The following is a 10,989-nucleotide window of genomic DNA, read 5'->3' as shown; positions in this document are numbered from 1 at the left end:
TCATCCTGGTACCACAGTAGGCTCCTGGATGATCATCGAATACAACTAAAGTTTGGCATTATATGTATCTGCCGAAACGCCTATGTATATGTATATACAGGTATGTGTCTGGGCTAGTCGTGTAATATGACAATGTTTTTATCACGAAGACTTGGGACTGTCATTTCAGTGTTTCGTGATGCCGCTTCATGGACTTTCCTAAAACTAGTGCTTTCACTGCCGACTGGCGGGTCACCCAGCAGTGAGTCGACTAGTCGTTGATTCTAACCCGTTCCTACTTCCCGATAGACCTACCACAGGATCGGTCCCAGAGGTCTAGAAGGTATGTATGGTATGAGACAGGTCAAGGCTGCTGTTCATACACCAGGAGAAAAGACCTTTCCTGCTGCGGTTGTTCCCCCAGCAGCAGCAGCAACATCAGCAGCATCGGTGTCTGCTGCAGTGTCGCCACCACGACCGCAAAAAATCTCATCAGCGCACTGGAGTGGAAGAGAATCGTCATTTCAAACCCTCCTCGGGGACAACGGGGGGGAGGAGAGGGAGAGAGGGGGGGGGGGGGGCGGGGGGCAGAAACAGAGAAAGGGTTGGTATAGAGACAGTGGTGAGGGGATAGGGTGGGGGTAGAGAGGAGGGCCGGTGGCAGCATGGGAGGCAGAGGAGAAATATCACATTTGGAAGAGAGACAAACACACACGTAAAGAAAGACAGAGAGAAAGAGCGAGAGAGAGAGAAAGAGTCAAAGCTGTGTGTGTGTGTGTGTGTGTGTGTGTTTTTATTGTGTGTGTACTGAGTAGCATGACACAGTATATAACCCACTCGTTGGCGAAGGACTGGAGTGTCAGGAAAGAAAAATCCCCCAAAACATATTTCCTGAATGAGGTTGGCTTACAGACACAAATACAAATCAGTCCCAGCCATGAGTCACCACAGCCCGGATGTCCATCCATCTCTCCTCTCCCTCCTCTCCCTCCCCCCCCTCCTCTCCCCTCTGCCTGGTCCTTCCTCCTGTCTATTGTCTCACAGTAATGACATCAGGGAGGATAATGACCCCTCTTATCCACTCAGAGGGCTCCCGACCCCATGACATCACACACTGCCAGCTGAGGTACTGTAACGTCTCCACTGGCTGGGCTACTCTGTTAGGTCAGAGGTCAACAAGACACTAGAGACCTGAGGTGAGGTGTGTGTGTGTGGGGGGGGGGGGGGGGGGAGGACAGAGAGAGAGAAATACACACACACACACACACACAGACGGAGAGAGAGAACGGCCCATAAATCTTTTCAATGCTATATGATTCACAGAAGAAAGTTTAATCCATTCAGTGCAAATGATACACATGAAAAACTGACAAATCCATTATTTGACGCTTTGCATCAAACTCAGCTCAGCTCATTTGCAGTCTCAAACCGAGAGGTAGTGGTAATTGTTGACGAACCACAGCTCTTAATGAGGATCTGATTTATGTGGAAATGAATCCTGCTGCTGACTGGACTGTTTGCAAATCTTTTTTCATCGTTGGTGTACAGTCATTATCCTAACTGAAGACAAGCAAGTGGAATAATGTTGCTCCCACTGAAGCACAGCACGGAGTAAATAGTGTTTTAATGGGGATATTCTTGACATTGTTTTACTCTGCTAAAGGGTAAGATCACTAGAACCTGCTTTTCCTGCGCCCTGGAGCTCCTGCAGTAAAAAAACTACTGGTCTTTTATTCTTTTCCCAGCTGTGTATTTTTTTCTTCCTGTCCTCATAGATTTAAAATCTATATTTGATGTGTGATGTTTGATGTTGTGTCTGTTGTAGGCCATGGAAGCCCAATAAGAATTTCAAACATACAATTGGACTGTATTTATCCAGGTGAGTCTCATTGAGATACAATCTATTTTTTAATAAAGCTTTTGAACTTCAACTGAAAAGGAATAGATTAAATCCCTGAGGGAGAGTGAACAAGTGCGCACGTTGGATGAGAAGGGTAGAGAATTGGAACACCTGAAGCCCTGGTCTAGTGAAGGGGCACAGGGGCTAGTCTAAAACCGTACGGCCGTCTCATTCCTCTGGTGGTGTTTGGGAAACGCTGCTCTGCTGCCACCTAGTGGTGACGATGAGAGCCTACACCACAGGCCTGAGTCCCGCCCTACAGGACATCCAGTGACATCATCCTGGACAACCAAATGGGTTTGGTGCCGCCTACTTGCTTTTGAAGCTTCTCTTGTTGATAGCTGTTTGTTTTGGCATTCATAAACCTTCATTTAATGAATGCCGATAGGGAGATGAAAGGCTGGAGAAGAAAAGCAAAATAATATATTTCATAACAAATATGTCAGCCCAACATTAATTGTTTAAAGTGTTCTTTCTTCATCTCGTAGGTATCCTAATATCAAACAGTGTGAAGTGAGGTCTGTCTGACACGGCTGCAACGCAAGGAGTTGAAATCAAAGGGGAGTTCTGTAAAACGATTTGGAGAATGAAATGAGAATTTCAAAACAGAACATAACATGTTGACACCCCTCCCTCCCTCCCTCTCTCTCTCTCTCTTTCTCTCTCCCGCCCTTCCTCCTTCATGTTTCCCCCCCCCCCCCTTTTCTTGTGTGTACTCCTTATCTCTCTTTCTTCCTCTTATTCAATCTCAATCCCTCTCTCTCTCCCTAACTAACTCCTTCCTTCTCTCCCCCCCCCCCCCTCCCCTCCCCTCCTCTCCTTGTCCTTGTGTGTGGTGGGGCTGGGGGCCGGGGGGTGGGGGCGTGAAAATGACCAGGACCAGGAGCAGGAGCAGGAGGAGGAGGAAGTACTATGATTAGCCTAGCATCAGGAGCGGGCCCATCTGCCAAGGTCAGCTGTAGACGTTTGGTCTTATCAGCTCAGCAGCAGCTGCTCGGGCCCGCTGCCCCGTGTAAACATGCACAGAGCAGAGACATGGACGCCCGCTTCTGTCTCGCCCGATAAGCCCACAACAAAAGGGGCCCTCCCAGGAGGAGGAGTGAGGAGAAGGAGAGGAGGAGGAGAGAGGAGAGGAGGAAGAGAGAGGGCTTGTAAGAAGGGCGGCTAAGCACTGGACGCTGGATGTTAAGCGTGCACGTGCACACGCACGCACCCAGGCACACAAACATAAACACAAACACACAGTAAATACACTCAGCACAGTAGCTAGATACCCCAGTGCTGCTGCCCCTGACTCAGGGGCTCTCCCTACTGGTAGGATGGAGGTACTGCACCGTGGGGCTGCGGTGGGGTTCAGTAAGAGAGAGACGCTGTGGGAAAAAGACTACACAGTGTCTCAGTTTTCCCCCTTCATTCCTCTGTACCACATGTTCAAGTCTTCCCAGGCCCAAAGGAGTCCATTTATTGAGCGTGTTTCAAAGAAATTGTATTCACTTGAGGTAATGGTGCGTTGGTGATTGCGCAAAGTGCTGACTTTTCATTGTAATGACAAGCAGTAAGAAGCTCTGCTCAAGCATGTAGGGATGCAGAGCTAACTGCAAATGTGGACTTATTCAAAAGTAAATGGTTTCTTTTGACATTTGAATATAATTCATGAAGTATTGGAGCAGGGGGAGCTTTTTTAAACCCATAATCGGTTAGCGTCGCCAAACTCATATGCACAGGCATGCGCGTGCACACACACACACACACACAGTTTAAAAACAATGCCTAAATAATTCAGGTAAGGAAAACAGTAGTAAATAAATAAGCAGCTGTGGTACAGTAGTGTGTGTGTGTGTGTGTGTTTGAAAGAGACTGTATTTGAGAGAGACATTGTGTGTGTGTGTGTGTGCGTGCACGCACGTGTGTGTGTGTGCGCGCGTGCGTATGGGTGTGTGTGTGTGTGTACAGTAATGTAGTCCAGACACAGTAGGTCTCTCAGGGCTGACACAACAGGGGTTACATGGTCATTGTTTACAGCCAGAGGGCTTTCTTCTCATTCTGTCTCCCAGGCTGCGTTTACACTGAGCATCCTGTCAATAAATACCCCCTGAATGGGGCCTCAGGAAAGCAGTGTGAGTGTGTGTGTGTGTGTGTGTGTGTGTGTGAGTGAGGGAACACTAGCCTATGTTAGGGATGGGAACTGAGGGACAGAAACACCTGCTGAAGGGTAAGAGTTTCCCCGGGTGCAGGAAGCTGTGAGATGAAAACATGATGTCAGCACCTATTCTCTCTCTCTCTCCCCCCTCTCTCTCTCCCCCCCGCTCTGTCTTTCTCTTTATCTCCCCCCCCCCTTTCTCTCTCTCTCTCTCTCCACCAAAAATACCCCACATATTCTCCACAACCATCCCACACCCATTCCATGTCATTTTGATTCGGATCTGCCACTTTTGACCCACAGCTCCCGAAAACCCTGGAGAGGATGCTGTTCACAATGGGTGTCAGGTCTTGTTGTTTTTTGTTCAGAAATGAAGAAGTAACTCGCTCGCTTACGAGCAAACTAATTGGGCTGTTTATCTCCTTTGAGACAACGACAGAGATGAACACTGACTCCTTAAGGCTAGTATTCAAAGGCTTGCAGATGTCTGAGCTGAACTGCTTGCCTTCTGGTACAGTAGCATCGCTTGGGCCTTTGCCTGGAAGTCTCTCTCTCTCTCTCTCTCTCGCTCTCTCTCTCTCTCTCTCTCTGTGGTGCTGTGTTGGTGTTGCTGTTGGGTGTGTGTGCAGGACGGGTCCAGCCAAGCCCCGGGGCTGCTGTGGCCTGTGGAGCTGCAACTCCCAGTGGTACGCCAGAACCACTGACACTACGAATGCCAGACCCAGCAGAACCACCCACACGGTCCCCTCAAACCAGTGCTTGAAGAGGGATGAGAAAGCGTGCCTGTTGATTTTTTTCAGAGCCAGTATATCAAGCAGAAAGAAAATGAGAGGTGTCGATGTCCCGGTCAGCACCGGCCCACTTCAACCACTTGCACCGGAACCACCAGATCTACCAGAACAACCTTCAACGTTCCGCCAGGCCCACTATCGCTCCTCACACCCCAGGCTCCCACTCAGAAATCCCAGCTCCTTTTGCTGGCAGGGACAGCCCACAGGCAGCGTCCCTGACCTATCCTCTTCTCTCCTGTCCTGTCCTGACCTATCCTCTTCTCTCCTGTCCTGTCCTGACCTATCCTCTTCTCTCCTGTCCTGTCCTGACCTGCCCTCAATTCTCCTGCCCTGTCCTGACCTCTCCTCTCCTCTCCCCTCCCCTCCCCTCTCCTCTCCTCTCCTCTCTTCTCCTCTCCTCTCCCCTTCACTCCCCCTCTCATCTTCCCTCCCCTCCCTTCTCATCTCCCCCCCCCTCTTCCCCTCCCCTCCCTCCCCTCCTCCCCTCCCCTACCTTCTCCCCTCCCCTCCCCCCCTCCTCCCCTCCCCTACCTTCTCCCCTCCTCCCCTCCCCTACCTTCTCCCCTCCTCCCCTCCCCTCCCCCCCCTCCTCCCCTCCCCTACCTTCTCCCCTCCTCTAAGAGTCTCCCTCTGACTAAGACGATGAGAGACTAAGAGAGTCTGACAGCTCCCCTAACTGCTCTCTCTAACCCACCACCCCCACCCCCCCCTCCCTCTCTATCCATCCTGCTTGGCTCTCGGTTGGAAAACAGAGAGAATGATTCAGACTAAAGAGACTAAAGACAGTGTCGGTGCTTTGGTTGTCCCTGGTCTCTTATTCATCACCGGAGGGGGTGGGGGGGGGGGGGCTGATCATTCTGTAGCAGCAGACAGTACAGTCACAGTGGGCTAGAGTGATGATCCTACTGGGAGAGGTTCCACAGCAGACTGTCTACTGTCTCCACCACAGCCTCTCTTCTCTCCTCCTGTGAACCTCCGCACCGCAGGGTGAGATTTGATATCAACATGTGATGAGGAAGACACACATCAACACAGCAAACCTTTGATCTGTGTATCGGACACATACATCCTGCTTCAACACAGAGCACTTGTGCGCACTCACGTGTTCTCTCTCTCTCTCTCTGTCTCGTTCTCTCTATCTCTCTCTCTCTCTGTCTCGTTCTCTCTCCCTTTCTCGGACGCGCCCTCTCTTTGAAGTGTCCACAAGGACTCTTGATCTGAGCACCGTGTGAGTGGTGAATATCCTGCTTGTGTCCTTGCTTGCCCCCTCCCTCCCCATCTCCCTCCCTCCCTCCCCATCTCCCCCCCTCCCTCCCTCCCTCCCCATCTCCCTCCCTCCCTACTCCTGTGAGAGTGTCTCTCTCCTCTGTGTCTCCTCTCTGCATCACAACGATCGTAGTTTCCTGTTTTCCTATAAGCTCTAAGCTGTCTCTGAGGACCCAGAGAGGAACCTGGATAATAATCCTGATTAAGACACGCACACACACACAGACACACACACACACGCACGCACGCACGCACACACACACATGCACTCACACACACGCACAAATGGACGCAGCACGCACACACACATGCACGCACACATACGCACGCACCCACTAACAAAACAGCAGGAGAAAACACAGGAAAACTATCTCTTCTGCAAGTAACGATGACGTCTGCTGTGATTCAGAATCTCACACATGGAGAAGTTGTCGAAATGAGGGTCACGGTCACTGACACACACACACACACACACACACACAATACCATTGGGTAAGTAAGCCTACACACGAGACCACCAGTGTACCAGCTGTGTAGGGCACTGTTACTCCTCCAGCGTCCATCAACACATCTGTGCAGTCAATGACATCTCAAAATCCTCATCGTAATATTCCATTTGTTTGTGCCAGCAGTGTAGGTTCTACGGTAGGCTAATACTCTATATACGTCGGTCTATTCAGTCTATTATTGAAAGGACAATATGTCTACAATAAGTACTAACCCTGGACACAGCTTAACTTCCAAGTTCCGTGTTCACTGTTGTTTTGAGGTACACTTTGAGGACTATTCAATTGGTTCCATTGAACCAGGCCAACTAAATCAAGTGCCCCGATGGGAATCTGTTGACACAAGGACATGACACACTGGGTGGGGTGAGGTGGAATGTCTCACTATTTCAACGATGACAATGATGTCATTGGCTATCTACGGTATTAGACTTTGGTGTATTAGGCTCATCGGTGGCCTTTCCAACGGTTCAACTCAAATTAGCGATGACTCCTCAGTCGTATTTTTCCTCATCTTCCTCTCTCTCTCTCTCTCTCTCTCTCTTTCTCTCCCTCATCTCCTCTATTTTAGGAGAGCTTTGGAGTGTGAGATGGTGTGTGTGTGTGTGTGTGTGTGTGGGGGGGGGTGTATGTGGGGGGTGTATGTGGGGGTATGTATGTCAGTGGAGGCTCCTCAGAGGAGGAAAGGGATCATCCTACTGAGTGATTTCGGAAATGAAAGATTAAAAAATGGTAAAACATTTAAAAAGTCATTATTTTTAGAGAGAGAGAGAGAGCGAGAGAGAGCAAGCTATATTTCGTTGTATTTTTTTTCTTCTGAGTTTGTTAGCGAATTTAGCCTACTCAACAACCTGACTCGAACAGAGAGGAACGCTTTTTATGTTCGTGAGCTGACTAACTATCCAACACTGCAACTCCTCTGAATCAAAGGTTTAGCTTTCGGTTTTATGGATGTGTTACCACCGGCCGGGGCCCCGCGGAGTTCCTGTTAAACTGCTTGTTGCTTTCTGTGATTGTAAACATGTTATGGTAGGAGGATTTAGCTTGGAGAGGTAGTGCCTGGTCGCACACAGCTGTTGTGCATCGAAGTCCCCAGGCAATAGGAAAGGGTGAGAGGAGGGGAGCACGGGAAAGGAATTATACAGCAACGTATAGCTGCTATGAAAGTGAACTGTGTGCGTGGGTGATCAGACCAGCTAGTTGCAGGCAGGAGTGTACAAGGCGGTATTGACTGGCACCGTGTCACCTTCATTACTCCAATGTAACTCTCCTCCCTCTTATGAACTTTCATTTGTAGGCTGGGTGGTAGCAACCTCATGATGGGTATAGGGTGGGCAATTTCAGGGTATGTAATAGCCTAAGACTATCAATGTTACAAATGAAATTGGTACTGGGTGAATGGAATATGGAATGACAGTCATCCAATATGCTGTAATAGAAATAAGAAATGCTTATACAAATCTTGAACGGCACCAGCTGCCACTGGTGTGTGTGTGTGTGAGTGCGTACGTGCGTGCGTGTGCGTGCGCACATGTACGTGTGTGTGTGTGTGTGTGTGTGTGTGGAACAGGAAGTGACTGTAATAACAGAGCACAGGAAGGAAGTATGAAGAAGCAGGAAGTTGAGTTCCACACACAGGTGACAGCTCAGAGAGAAAGACACCCCCCACCCCCACCCCCCCCCCCTCACACAAGACCCGGTTCTGTATCCACAGCACCACAACACAGCCTCCCTATCCTCACTCCCAACACTCTTCTCTCTTCTCTCCACCCTGTTAAGCTCATCCTCAATAGCACCATTATCTCCATCACATTCCAATACAACTCTTCTTCCAAAACACCCTGATGAAGGTCTGTTGACTGAAATGTTGGTTTCTTTCCACTTAGATGTGAAGTTGTACGCTTTTTAATTTTTCCAAGTTTATTTATTCACTCTGAGAACCTGGGGCGAGGTAAGGTGTGCAAACTTTCTCAAACAACACAAGTCCTCTGAACATGACGCTATACTGTGTGTGTTTACTGTCTCCTTGTGCTGATGAAGCATGCAGTACCTCCGTCTTACAGAAAGGAAAAATGCAAATATGTTTAGGCAGGAAGAACACATGTAAACAGCTTTGAATAACCCTTGTTTGTCATAAGCAAATACGTGTGCACAAACACACACACACACACACACACACACACACATACACATTGCTGAATGCCCCTAATGGATATGTCAGAAGACAAGAAAATTATGTTACATTAAGGACATGTCAAAAAATGTTTGAGGGCGGATCCACTCTCGGGGAGAACCATGGCAGAACCAGTCCGAGGCAGAGGCATTAGAACACGGTTTAGCATGTCAATAAACTCACCTGGATTAACCACGAGACATCTCCCATTCCCAAACACCCCCGCTCCGAACCCCCCCATCCCCCCCCCCCCCCCCCCCCACACACACACACACAAACACATCGATTCATGCCCTTAAAGGATATGTCAGAAAAAAGACAAGAAAATGTCTCCCCATCCACCCCCGCCTCCAACCCCTCCACTCCCCCACTCCCCCATCCCCATCCACAAGCTCCCTCATGTCCTACATATCTCCTCTTTCCCTCCTCTCCTCTCCTCTCTCTTTTGATTTCTCAGCTAACAACAGTGCAGCCCAGAGAGAGGTGAGTTCGGGGGACGTGGATGTAGCCTGGGGAGATAAGGGAGAATTGATAAGATAGGAAACTCTATCAGAGGTGGAATGTGTTGTGACATACAGACACACACACACACACACACACACACACACACACACACACACACACTGACATCCTCTCCCTCAGGTGCCATGCTCTCTCAGCCTGTCACTGTCAAAGAGGTTCTCCAATGATTGCAATGTCAGGGACCCCTGCTCAATTTAAATGCATCGAAAATCACCCAATCATCATTTCCATCCCTGGTCCACTGGGTAATATGGCCTTGAAGAATCCCATATCCTATCTAATTGTCTCATCATTGAAAACACGACTCGCCCTCAGGCTGATGTCGTTTCGAGAGCATCCTTGGAGACCGCACCTCATTTATAAGGACACAGTGAAAAAGCCAGGTAAATCACATCGCATGAATTGATGATAGGATTATACAGGCCTCACACCTGTGTGTCGTCCCATTGACTTAATTGACTTCAAACTTCATCACCCTGAACCGTAATCCCCATCCAGCCTGGTCAGCCGCGAGACACGGACGCACGTTCGGCCGATGAAAACGACCGATGTTTACGTATGCTTTTACGGACGCCTCCGTCGCGCATGACGTAGAGGGGATGAAGTGCGTCGGGGACGGCGAATAAGGAGGAAACTGGCCGACGAGCGTCGCTCGTTGGAATCGCACTTGGGACGCAACTTTTGTTTTAATCATTTTTGGTTTTTTTCGTGCTAAATCTTGTTGCTAATATTTGCTAATGCCTTCCCACTTGACCACTGACCCTAACCTTAACCACTCCAAGTGAATGCCTCATATTGCCTAACCCGTCCGCTATTCGTAATTCACGTGGTCAAGCGGACGTAAACATTGGTCGTTTTCTGTGGCGTGAACAATCGGAAAACATGCGTCAGCATGGGATCAGGTTGTACCCATCAGGACAACAACAAGGGTGAGATCCTGAGTTCAGAGAACAGCGGAGAAGTCCGTCACGAGCGGTGGCCAACCTGGTCACTGTCCCCGGTGGACATGGCCGTGTGTAATTGGGAGTGGTGTAACATTCCCATAAACACGCAGTTGGTTATGGACCTCATTAGCCTAACGAGCTCGTTAACAAGCATGTCTCAGTGGAGGCAGCCTCATAAAACACTGTTGCAGTTAATGATGCGCTGCATCGCTGCAAAGGTGTCCCAGACCCAACCCACTACAGAACACACACACACACAACATACAGTACATACACACACAGAACATACACACATACAGTACATACACACACACAGAACATACACACATACAGTACATACACACACACAGAACATACACACACAGTACATACACACACACAGTACATACAGTACATACACACACACACAGAACATACACACACACAGTACATACACACACACACAGAACATACACACACACAGTACATACACACACACAGTACATACACACACACAGAACATACACACATACAGTACATACACACACACAGAACATACACACACACAGTACATACACACATACAGTACATACACACACACAGAACATACACACACACACAGTACATACACACACACAGAACATACACACACACAGTACATACACACATACAGTACATACACACACACAGAACATACACACACACAGAACATACACACATACAGAACATACACACACACAGAACATACACACATACAGTACATACACACACACACAGAACATACACACA

The sequence above is a fragment of the Argentina silus genome (assembly GCF_951799395.1).
Source record: "Argentina silus genome assembly, chromosome: 8".
NCBI classification, from domain to species: Eukaryota; Metazoa; Chordata; class Actinopteri; order Argentiniformes; family Argentinidae; genus Argentina; species Argentina silus.
This window is presented reverse-complemented; position numbering follows the sequence as displayed.